The sequence below is a fragment of the Tachypleus tridentatus genome, chromosome 13 (genome assembly GCF_004210375.1).
Source record: "Tachypleus tridentatus isolate NWPU-2018 chromosome 13, ASM421037v1, whole genome shotgun sequence".
Classification (NCBI taxonomy): domain Eukaryota; kingdom Metazoa; phylum Arthropoda; class Merostomata; order Xiphosura; family Limulidae; genus Tachypleus; species Tachypleus tridentatus.
Genome location: NC_134837.1, coordinates 114,940,848 through 114,949,771, shown reverse-complemented (window position 1 = coordinate 114,949,771; position 8,924 = coordinate 114,940,848). Strand labels below are relative to the sequence as shown.

Here is an 8,924-nt window from a genome sequence, read left to right as displayed (position 1 = left end):
TTTACAAATAACAGCTATTGTACTAAAGTCTGGATGAATCAAAGTTCTCATCATAGACTGAAATTCACGCTCTAGTCAAGATCCAGTTGTACCACTGATAAAAAAAAATTGCAAAAATAATTAGTGTTTCGCATCCTAAAATCAACTTATTAACCCTGTAATTTTTAAATAAGCATTTTTGAATTGTTATATATTTTTATTAATCTCATTAAAAATCAATTTGAATTAATGGTAGTCACTTTGTCAAAAGTGAATAATGGAATAGCTGTAAGTTATTTCGTTACTCTTAAACAAAAAATCCACATTTTCTATCCAAAAAATACCAATAAAACTAAAAATGTAATTACAGATTATTTATTTTATAGAATAGTACATAATGACAACACTTACATTTCTTGATACAATACTTTTTTACTGAATAGTACATAACATTTGAATAACGTTTATATTCAAACTAAAATTTAATGATTTTCCAGTAAAATAATTAAGCCAGAAATTCACATGAAAATGTACACATAAAACCAAAACTCAAACATTGAGGTCTCTCGCTGAAACTGCGGTACGTCTACGGATTTACAACACTAGAATCAAGGAACAGTGCCCTAAGACTTCTACATATACAAATATGTTTGACCCCTGTAGAAGTTATTAAATTACTCACTCAGTGTTTGAGTGAGAGTGTATTTTTCTGATACCAAAGCCACTGATGATTACCTACTAGATATTAGAAAACCTCATTCAAGTTTAAGTAATTGTGAGCTTCAAAGGTTTGACATGGCCTGGTAGTTAATGCAACTAACTCCAAATCTGTGGATCGTAGGTTCGAATTCCTGCCACCAAACATACCCGGCCTTTCAGCAATGGGAGCATTATAATGTTAGAGTCAATTCCATTAGTCGTTGGTAAAAGAATAGCTCAAGAGTTGATAGTGAGTCGAGTTGACTAGTTGCTTTCCCTGTAATCTATTATTGCTAATTTATGGGTGGCTGGTGCAGAGAGACCTGAAGCAGCTTTGTGTGAAATGCAGATCAAACTCTGTAACAGAGAGAAGTTCTTTATCCCTAGAGCACATAAGAGAGTTGCATTACAAAATAGCATTATCTAAAACATTATTTGCTGGGAAATCTATAACGATGGGAAGAATATCTTTTAAACTTAACACTTCAGCCAAACACCCAGTAACACAGAGGTATGTGTGCATACTTACAGCGTTAGATTGTGTTACTTTGCGCTTAACTTCAAATAAACAAATTTCAGCCAACAGGGTAAAATAATTTTTTGAATTATGCTTGATGAATTTAATATAAACTTATGATTACAGCCAGACGACTTATGTGATGAATTTTGCAATGATAATAAAAGACAAAGTTGTCAAAAAAGTTACCAAAAAGTAGAGTTGTTGGAATCAAGTGTTAAAGTAAATACGTTTGAATTTTACTTGGTAGTTTTAAAACGGTTATAGTTTCATCATTTTCCCACAGTGGAAATTTTAGAAATGAATATATATTCCCGCAGTTGTGATGATTTAATATATTCCCTTGAATAAATGTATAAGAGCTTGTAATCACCTATCAAGACTATTGTTTAACCTCTCATCTGGTTTGAGGATTATATTTAAGTGAAAGGTGGTGAAAAGGTTTGTATACATTGGCATTGGCTTGGTTTATTTTTTCATTAATATTAAATGAAAGTGATCATTAACATAAGTAATCTAGAAATGCAGGTGTGATGCTTAAATCATGATAGGACAATAACTGTGGTATTACATAATCTTTTCTAACTCATGAAAAATAAGTTTTTACTGAGGTATTTATTTATAAGTTTATATAGTCGAACAAAGAAATTTCAATTCTTGAGTGTTTGTTAATACGGTAGGTGTGAAATATTAATCGAACACTTGTGTGTACTGTGGTAATAAAAACATATTGCATTGTTTAACACACTATTTAGTGGCACGACAGTAAGTCTGCGGACTTATAACGCCTGAAACCGCTTGCTTTTGAATTTCATTTTTCGACTCTGTGTTCACTTTATCCTCTTGTGAGCTTTTCTTATTAGAGACTTTAATACATTTCTATTTGCAATTAATTCACAAAGTTAAATTTTAGTACAAGACTATTCTTATTTTAATAATTAAATAATAAGTTCATTTTTTCACAATGCATCTGAAGGTTATTTTTAAAACATATGACAACCCTATAGCTATCAGAGATTCCAACTCACTTGGAATCGACACTTTAAAGAAAACAGAAAACTTTCACTTTAGAATTGTTCTTAACTGGACAGTAAGTTCACAAAGTTGAATTTCAATACAAGACTCTTCTTATTTTAATAATTAAATAAAAAATTCAAGCCTAGAAATTTTATAATCTAAATATATCTAATTACTATATTCACTAAGGAAAACTAATGAGATTAGTAATCTTAGAGGTGAAGTTTCTTACTCTTCGTTTAGATGAATATTTAAACTCACACTCAAATATATGTTTAATACTTTTTATTTCTAAGATCAAAAGGTTAGTAAATCACAGACAAATTTGTTTGAATCAAGTAAAAGATAGAAAATATACATGCACAATCAACTACAAAACTTTCACATTTTAGTTTTTAACAGATGCCATTCTATAATTTCTCAATTTCTACAAACTACATTTTGAAAACATTAAGAATTACAAATAAAGTTCTGTTATACATTTTAAAAATACTTTTTTTCTGCATTCGCATTTCAGTTTGACATTTTGTATATTAGAATTATTTTAAAGATAATTGTGATGACTAGCTTCCTTCCCCCAATTCTTACACTGCTAAATTAGGGACGGCTAGCGCAGATAGCCTTCGTGTAGCTTTGCGGGAAATTCAAAACACAAACACAAAACCTTGCCTTTCAAACACCATTACATGGTGGCATATAATGGTATCCAGAGTAAGCAAAGCAAAAGCACATTGCTTAGATTTGCGCTTAACAACAAACAAACAATAAATTGTTTTTCTGTTTCAAGGTAAACAGATGATATAACCTTTAACTCATTACATTTCGCTCATATAACATCTTTGACCCTTACAGATCTTTATTTTTCAAACACATAATTTTTACCTTTAATTTTAATTAAATTTACATAATGTTTCTACCTTTTCGTTTTATACAGATGAATATTTTCTATCTTAAACTTTATAAACTATAACATGCGAAAAGTCCCACATTATTACTTTATAACTATAAATCTTCATATCCATGAATCAGGGCTTAAAAACTTACAAGACAAATAATTACATTCACAAATTACACAAGACACCTCCACTTGTAATTATCAAAATGACAGAAGTCACTTGTAACTTTCAGTAAATTACATAAAACAACGATACTCTATTATTTTTTAATAATCTAAGAATTGGGGTAAAGTTCATAATGAGGTTTTTAAATCATTTTAATATATCCAATTGAAAGGTAAAATTTATATATATATACATCTCACATAACTACTGTTGATAAGGTTAATATAAATAGAAAAGTCTAGCATTTTTATTATTTATGAAACAAACAGAAATAGTAAAGTTACGTATACGTTACACAGATAGCGGAAAACAGACCAGGAGAGACCACTGATTTCCAATATTTAAAGACATTTCAAATGGTCTTCTTACCACTACTAAAACCTTCCAAGGTTTTCTTTAAGTCCTCTCTAAATTTTAGGTTTTATTATAAAATTATGGTCTCATAAACACAATATTGGTTCCAAACTCAAATGTATTCTTGGGATTTAAAATCAATATTTCAATTCACTGGGCAGACTGAAATTAGCTGTATAATATTCAACTGAGATAGGCCAGTGGTCCCTAACGATAGGGTCAGTTGTTGTTAGATGATTATCAAAGTGAAGGTGAATTGGATCATAAGAGTGAATAAGACACTTCTCGGTGACCTACTAGAATAATGGTGATTTTTCTTTCAGTGTAAGTTTGAAAGACCTATACTGAGGGTGCAAATAGAAGAATCTACAGATGGGTAAAAATGACTAATCCATCTCTACAACAACTGAATATAATGCCTTGGTGGTTTTATGAAAATGCGTACTCAAGCCCTATGGTAAACTGTTTGGGAATTAGGTCTTCTCTGAGAACTCTTAGTTCTGGTAGATACTCAGTTGCATTTGGTGCTGTGAAGAGCCTTGTATATTCAAATTCGTTTTAGTCATGTATATATATATATATATATATGGAACGGAAAAAAATCCATATTACTGTTAATCAGCACTTACACAACATTATCAGTGATTGGAAACATAACTTCTTAAATGAAAAATAAGAAATCATGAAAACGTTTACTCAATGACATAAAATTAACCTTAACCATTTTCCAAGCCTCAGAATTATTTGTAAAAGATATTCAAAATATTATCATAAATTTTTTGTTACTTCTTAAGACTCTATATCAAAACAAACGTTTCTCTCAAGAAAAAGTACCAGTAACTGTAAATGCTGTACAATCATCAGACCCCACTTTTACTCACGTTATTTGGTTACTGCTATTGATCCACGAGCGAAGTAGATTTAGTAGGTAATAGATCTTATATCAATTGCTGAAATCCCAGTCAGTAGTTTTACAAGCACGGCCTTTACTCCTGGTCCTAAGGGTAAATTATGTCAAGCTAATATTCCAATTCTAGTTTGCCTGTATTATAAGTTAAATAAAATGTCTATACTCAAAGTTACATTCATAAAGTTGGTAAAATGTATAATGCATTTACACAGAATAAATACCAATAAACTATTCATTGATATTCCTAAATTCAGAATATTTTAGTTTTCAGATTATTTGTTTGTTTGTTTCGAATTGTTTCGTCCCTAATTTAGCAGTGTAAGACTAGAGGGAAGGCAACTAGTCATCGCCACCCACCGCCAACTCTTGGGCTACTCTTTTACCAACAAATAGTGGGATTGACCGTGACATTATAACGCCCCCACGGTTGAAAGAGCGAGCACGTTTGGTGCTACCGAAATTCGAACCCGCGAAGAGTCGAACACCTTAACCCACCTGGCCATGCCGGGCCTTTTTTTTAGATAAAAAAATGTATTCTCAACCTGAACAATTTTCTGTGTAGATGTGAGACAGGGACACAGATTACAGACCATATGATTCTAACATAGTCATCAATAATATAATTTTGAATTACCTACAAGATGAAAACAGCCAATTAGCATAACTTTGATTAAAAGACGTTTGTTCAGTTTTTTGAGCTGAAATACGACACTGAACACATTTTAATTGTCTTTTGTTTTGAAACAAATCCATAATTAGTTTTAAAATAAACCATTTTAGTTATTAATGTATTCCCTCATGAAACTAACAAAAATTTTTGTAATTTTTCTTTTAATAAATATAGATTAAAGAGCTACTCTAACATGCTTATCAGTACTTAAGTAAAAAAAATTGTTTATCAACATCAATAAAACACTAAACACACCTTGTCCACTTTTTAGTATGGTCTAAGCAATAAGTTCCACTTTTTTCGTTTTTTTCCACGTACTGGCAAAATATTTGAAAAGGAATAACTTCTCATACAAAGATAAGTGACAAAAAGAGTTCAGACTTCTATGATTGAGATATAAGTACCACCATTTTTGAAAGTATGTGTTAGACGTTATTATCTTCTAATATATGAAATTCTGCTCAGTCAACTTCTGTTCAGAAGATATGATGTATGGTATGACATATGACGTATAAAGTAACCGATGCAGAGCTAATCCTTGAAAATGGCTAAGCATTATTTTTATGATCGCCTTTACCTTTTGATAGTCCAATAAATTCTTCTGAATTCTTCTTTCTTTTTCCAACTACAATTGGTGATGATGCCTAAGAATTATTTGAAAATTCTATAACTCCTTGCTTTTTTACTATTTCTATTTGTTTGAAAGGATCAGCTTATTTCACTGTTAGGAATCGTCCACTCAACTGGCATACTAGGGATGTGCCTTTAGCATCAACCTCATGAGATATTTTACTTATCAAAACTGTTGTAATGTACATTGGAAAAAGTATATTGGTATTGCATAAGTAAGTTGTGTAACATATGGTATTGTCAACTGTAAAACTTTCATAGCTCTGGTCATCCAATTTCTGTAAATGAGGTAATAAACACTTCTTACGTGAACATGTAACATCAGACTCTTTAATCCTGTTTTTAATGTAACTACTAGTATGTGAAAGTTTTACTCGCACAACGTAAATTATGTTCAATCCATAACTGAATAAAAACTCATCGTGTTCTTCATCCTAATGATAATATTCTTAACGAGAGTCCTTCAGACAAACAATTTGTTTGTTTTTTTATTCAGAATTAATCACAAAGGACAATCTTGCTGGGGGGCCAACAATTTCTCATAATAATTTGTTTTAGGCAATCTTGCTCTGCCCATCACAGATATCGAAACCCAGTGTGTCACTGGGGGGCACAGACCAACAATCTCTCATCATAAGTTGTTTTGAGCAATCTTGCTCTGCCAATCACAGATATCTAAACCCAGTGTGTCACTGGGGGGCACAGACCAACAATCTTTCATCATAAGTTGTTTTGAGCAATCTTGCTCTGCCAATCACAGATATCTAAACCCAGTGTGTCACTGGGGGGCACAGACCAACAATCTTTCATCATAAGTTGTTTTGAGCAATCTTGCTCTGCCAATCAGAGATATCTACACCCAGTGTGTCACTGGGGGGCACAGACCAACAATCTTTCATCATAAGTTGTTTTGTTTGTTTTTAACTCATTTCTCTCATTAGATACGAGTGCGTTTCTAACATATTAAGGTACAAGTATTCCAATTGTTTGTGGCATATTAATTAATTTTGCATTTTAATATTGTAATTGATGTGCACCTCATAAATTCTTGGTCTTAGGCGATGTAACTGTTTGAGTGAGCCCATCCTCAAGTTCGTGTTTCTGCATAAACTATATTGTCAACATGTACTCCTTATCAACGTACGTAACATACATATTAACGATGTGTAAAAATATCTTCATAGTGATGAAGAGTTGACATTTCCACACTATTTGACGTAATGATCACATAATTCGTGTATATTCCTTTTAGTTGTATGTCTTCATTTAATATATTCCAATATATCACTCAGTTTAGTATCAATTAATTCGCAATTTGATAAAGAGAATCTCGTTTACATAATTGGATAACATTTCCACGTCTTCAGCAAATTCAGTTTAAGTTGTATTCTTCTTATATTCTTTACTCCTGAAATTTGCTTTAAAACTTCATTTTGTAAACAAATGAATTCCATGAGGTAAACATCAATTTCCAATACGTTTACTGCTCTGTGTTGAAAGGTAATTGCGAGTTGAGCATCCTAATTACATGGCCATTCCAGGACCTACTATTTAAAGGAGAGTACTAATCCTTGTGCAACTTCTACTAGAATATCAAATGGACCGTAAAGGACTCCTATAGACTGTATGCAATGAAATTGATAAGGGAGACTTCAAGTCGTAGAAGGAATATTATTGAAGGACGTCGTGTGACAATAATGTGCTCAAAAGTCTTAGGAAAGCATCAGTGAGACACAATAAGTATCGTTTCAATCTAGTTCTGGTATGGAAAATGGCAGACTAGTAGAATGTTATACCCTATACTTGGTTTGGAGAAGTATCTAATATCTAAATACAGGAGACTGTGATAATATCGATGAATAGTTGTAGCAACGAACAAATCAATCAACGCAGGAGAAACGAATCTAAAGAAACAAATAAGAGAATCAGAAGTAAATAGTAATAATAACATTACACAATAAATGTGCAGAAAGTAAAAGCTGTCAGTGAAAACTGTAATTAATCAAAAAGGATAAATATAAGGTGGCATACTTGTTTTCAGGCCAGCAAATTTGAAAGATATCTGAAAAATGTTAAAGAGATTCTTATAAGGCGGAATGAGCATCTGGGATATAACTAAAGATAAATCCAGAAGGGTAAGAGTATTGTTAATGAAGAAAGAGTGTATGTTATGAAGGTTTTAAAGTATAGGGGTACAGGAAATACAATAATAAAACTCTTTGATTGGGTTGAATATAATCTGAAGGCATGATATTTCAGAGTAATAAGCGGATCATAATATGCAGGAGAAGTTGATACCATTTCAGTATCAAGATAGGTTAGACACGGCAATAAAAAGTACACTGCACAACAATATTTTGGAAAAGTTTTGCTTCCTGAAAAGTTTTTGCTGATTGTGACAGGTACCTGGTGGGTATGCACAAATATAGTTTTGGTTTTGCCCATCACGTAGGAACTCTGAGAAATAGACAGTTAACTGTTTACCGGCAATAATGTATTTCATTGCGTTTATGTTTCTAATACTCTATTAAGTTCAGCATAATTTAAAGTGTTTTTGCTCCTTATTTTCGTTTGTATTCAATGTCCGGTGCATCACGTAGTCAGCAAGCATTGACGGACTCCAGTTGCCTTGATATCGTTTTTATAATTGTAGCAAAACTGAAGATTTTGATGAAACGGTACGTGATGGGCAAATTTGGACGTAATTTTCGTGATCAGCAGCCAAACATCTATAAGGAACACCCAACAGTGTTCAAGAAGCAAAAACTTTGTTGTGCAGTGTAATTTACAACTATGGTATAAAAGAGTATAATTTGTTCTACAGTAGTCTCAAAGAGGCATCGATACAGATTTTGGAGTAGGTGTTAGTAAGTTTAGGTAAGGTTAGTTTGTCAGGTGAGATGAGGTGCTTTTGGAAGGTAATGTTCAAATATATGAATGAATATGAAAGCTGGGTGAAAAACGTAATTTGTATTTTGAAGATGTAAAAATCACGAAAAAGCCTAAATTTTTTGAAACTTAGATTAAACAGTATAGCTTTAGTGTTATAGTCATTCAGTATTGGTCAGCAAAGTTTACAACAGTTGG

At 31.9% G+C, this 8,924-nt stretch overlaps 1 protein-coding gene across 3 annotated transcripts in view; it reads right to left on the bottom strand.

Annotated features, from left to right (window-relative positions):
* Window positions 1-413: 413 nt before the first annotated feature.
* The window catches only part of LOC143238706 (synaptic vesicle 2-related protein-like), a 41,080-nt gene continuing 32,569 nt past the window's right edge, over window positions 414-8,924 (bottom strand). For 2 of the 3 annotated variants that reach the window (XM_076479170.1, XM_076479171.1), the window contains one exon: window positions 2,365-7,741. The gene's annotated coding sequence lies outside the window, so the exon portion shown is untranslated. Of the gene's footprint in view, window positions 1,036-2,364; window positions 7,742-8,924 lie in introns of those variants that run through there. The other variant, XR_013020721.1, reaches the window with a different exon arrangement.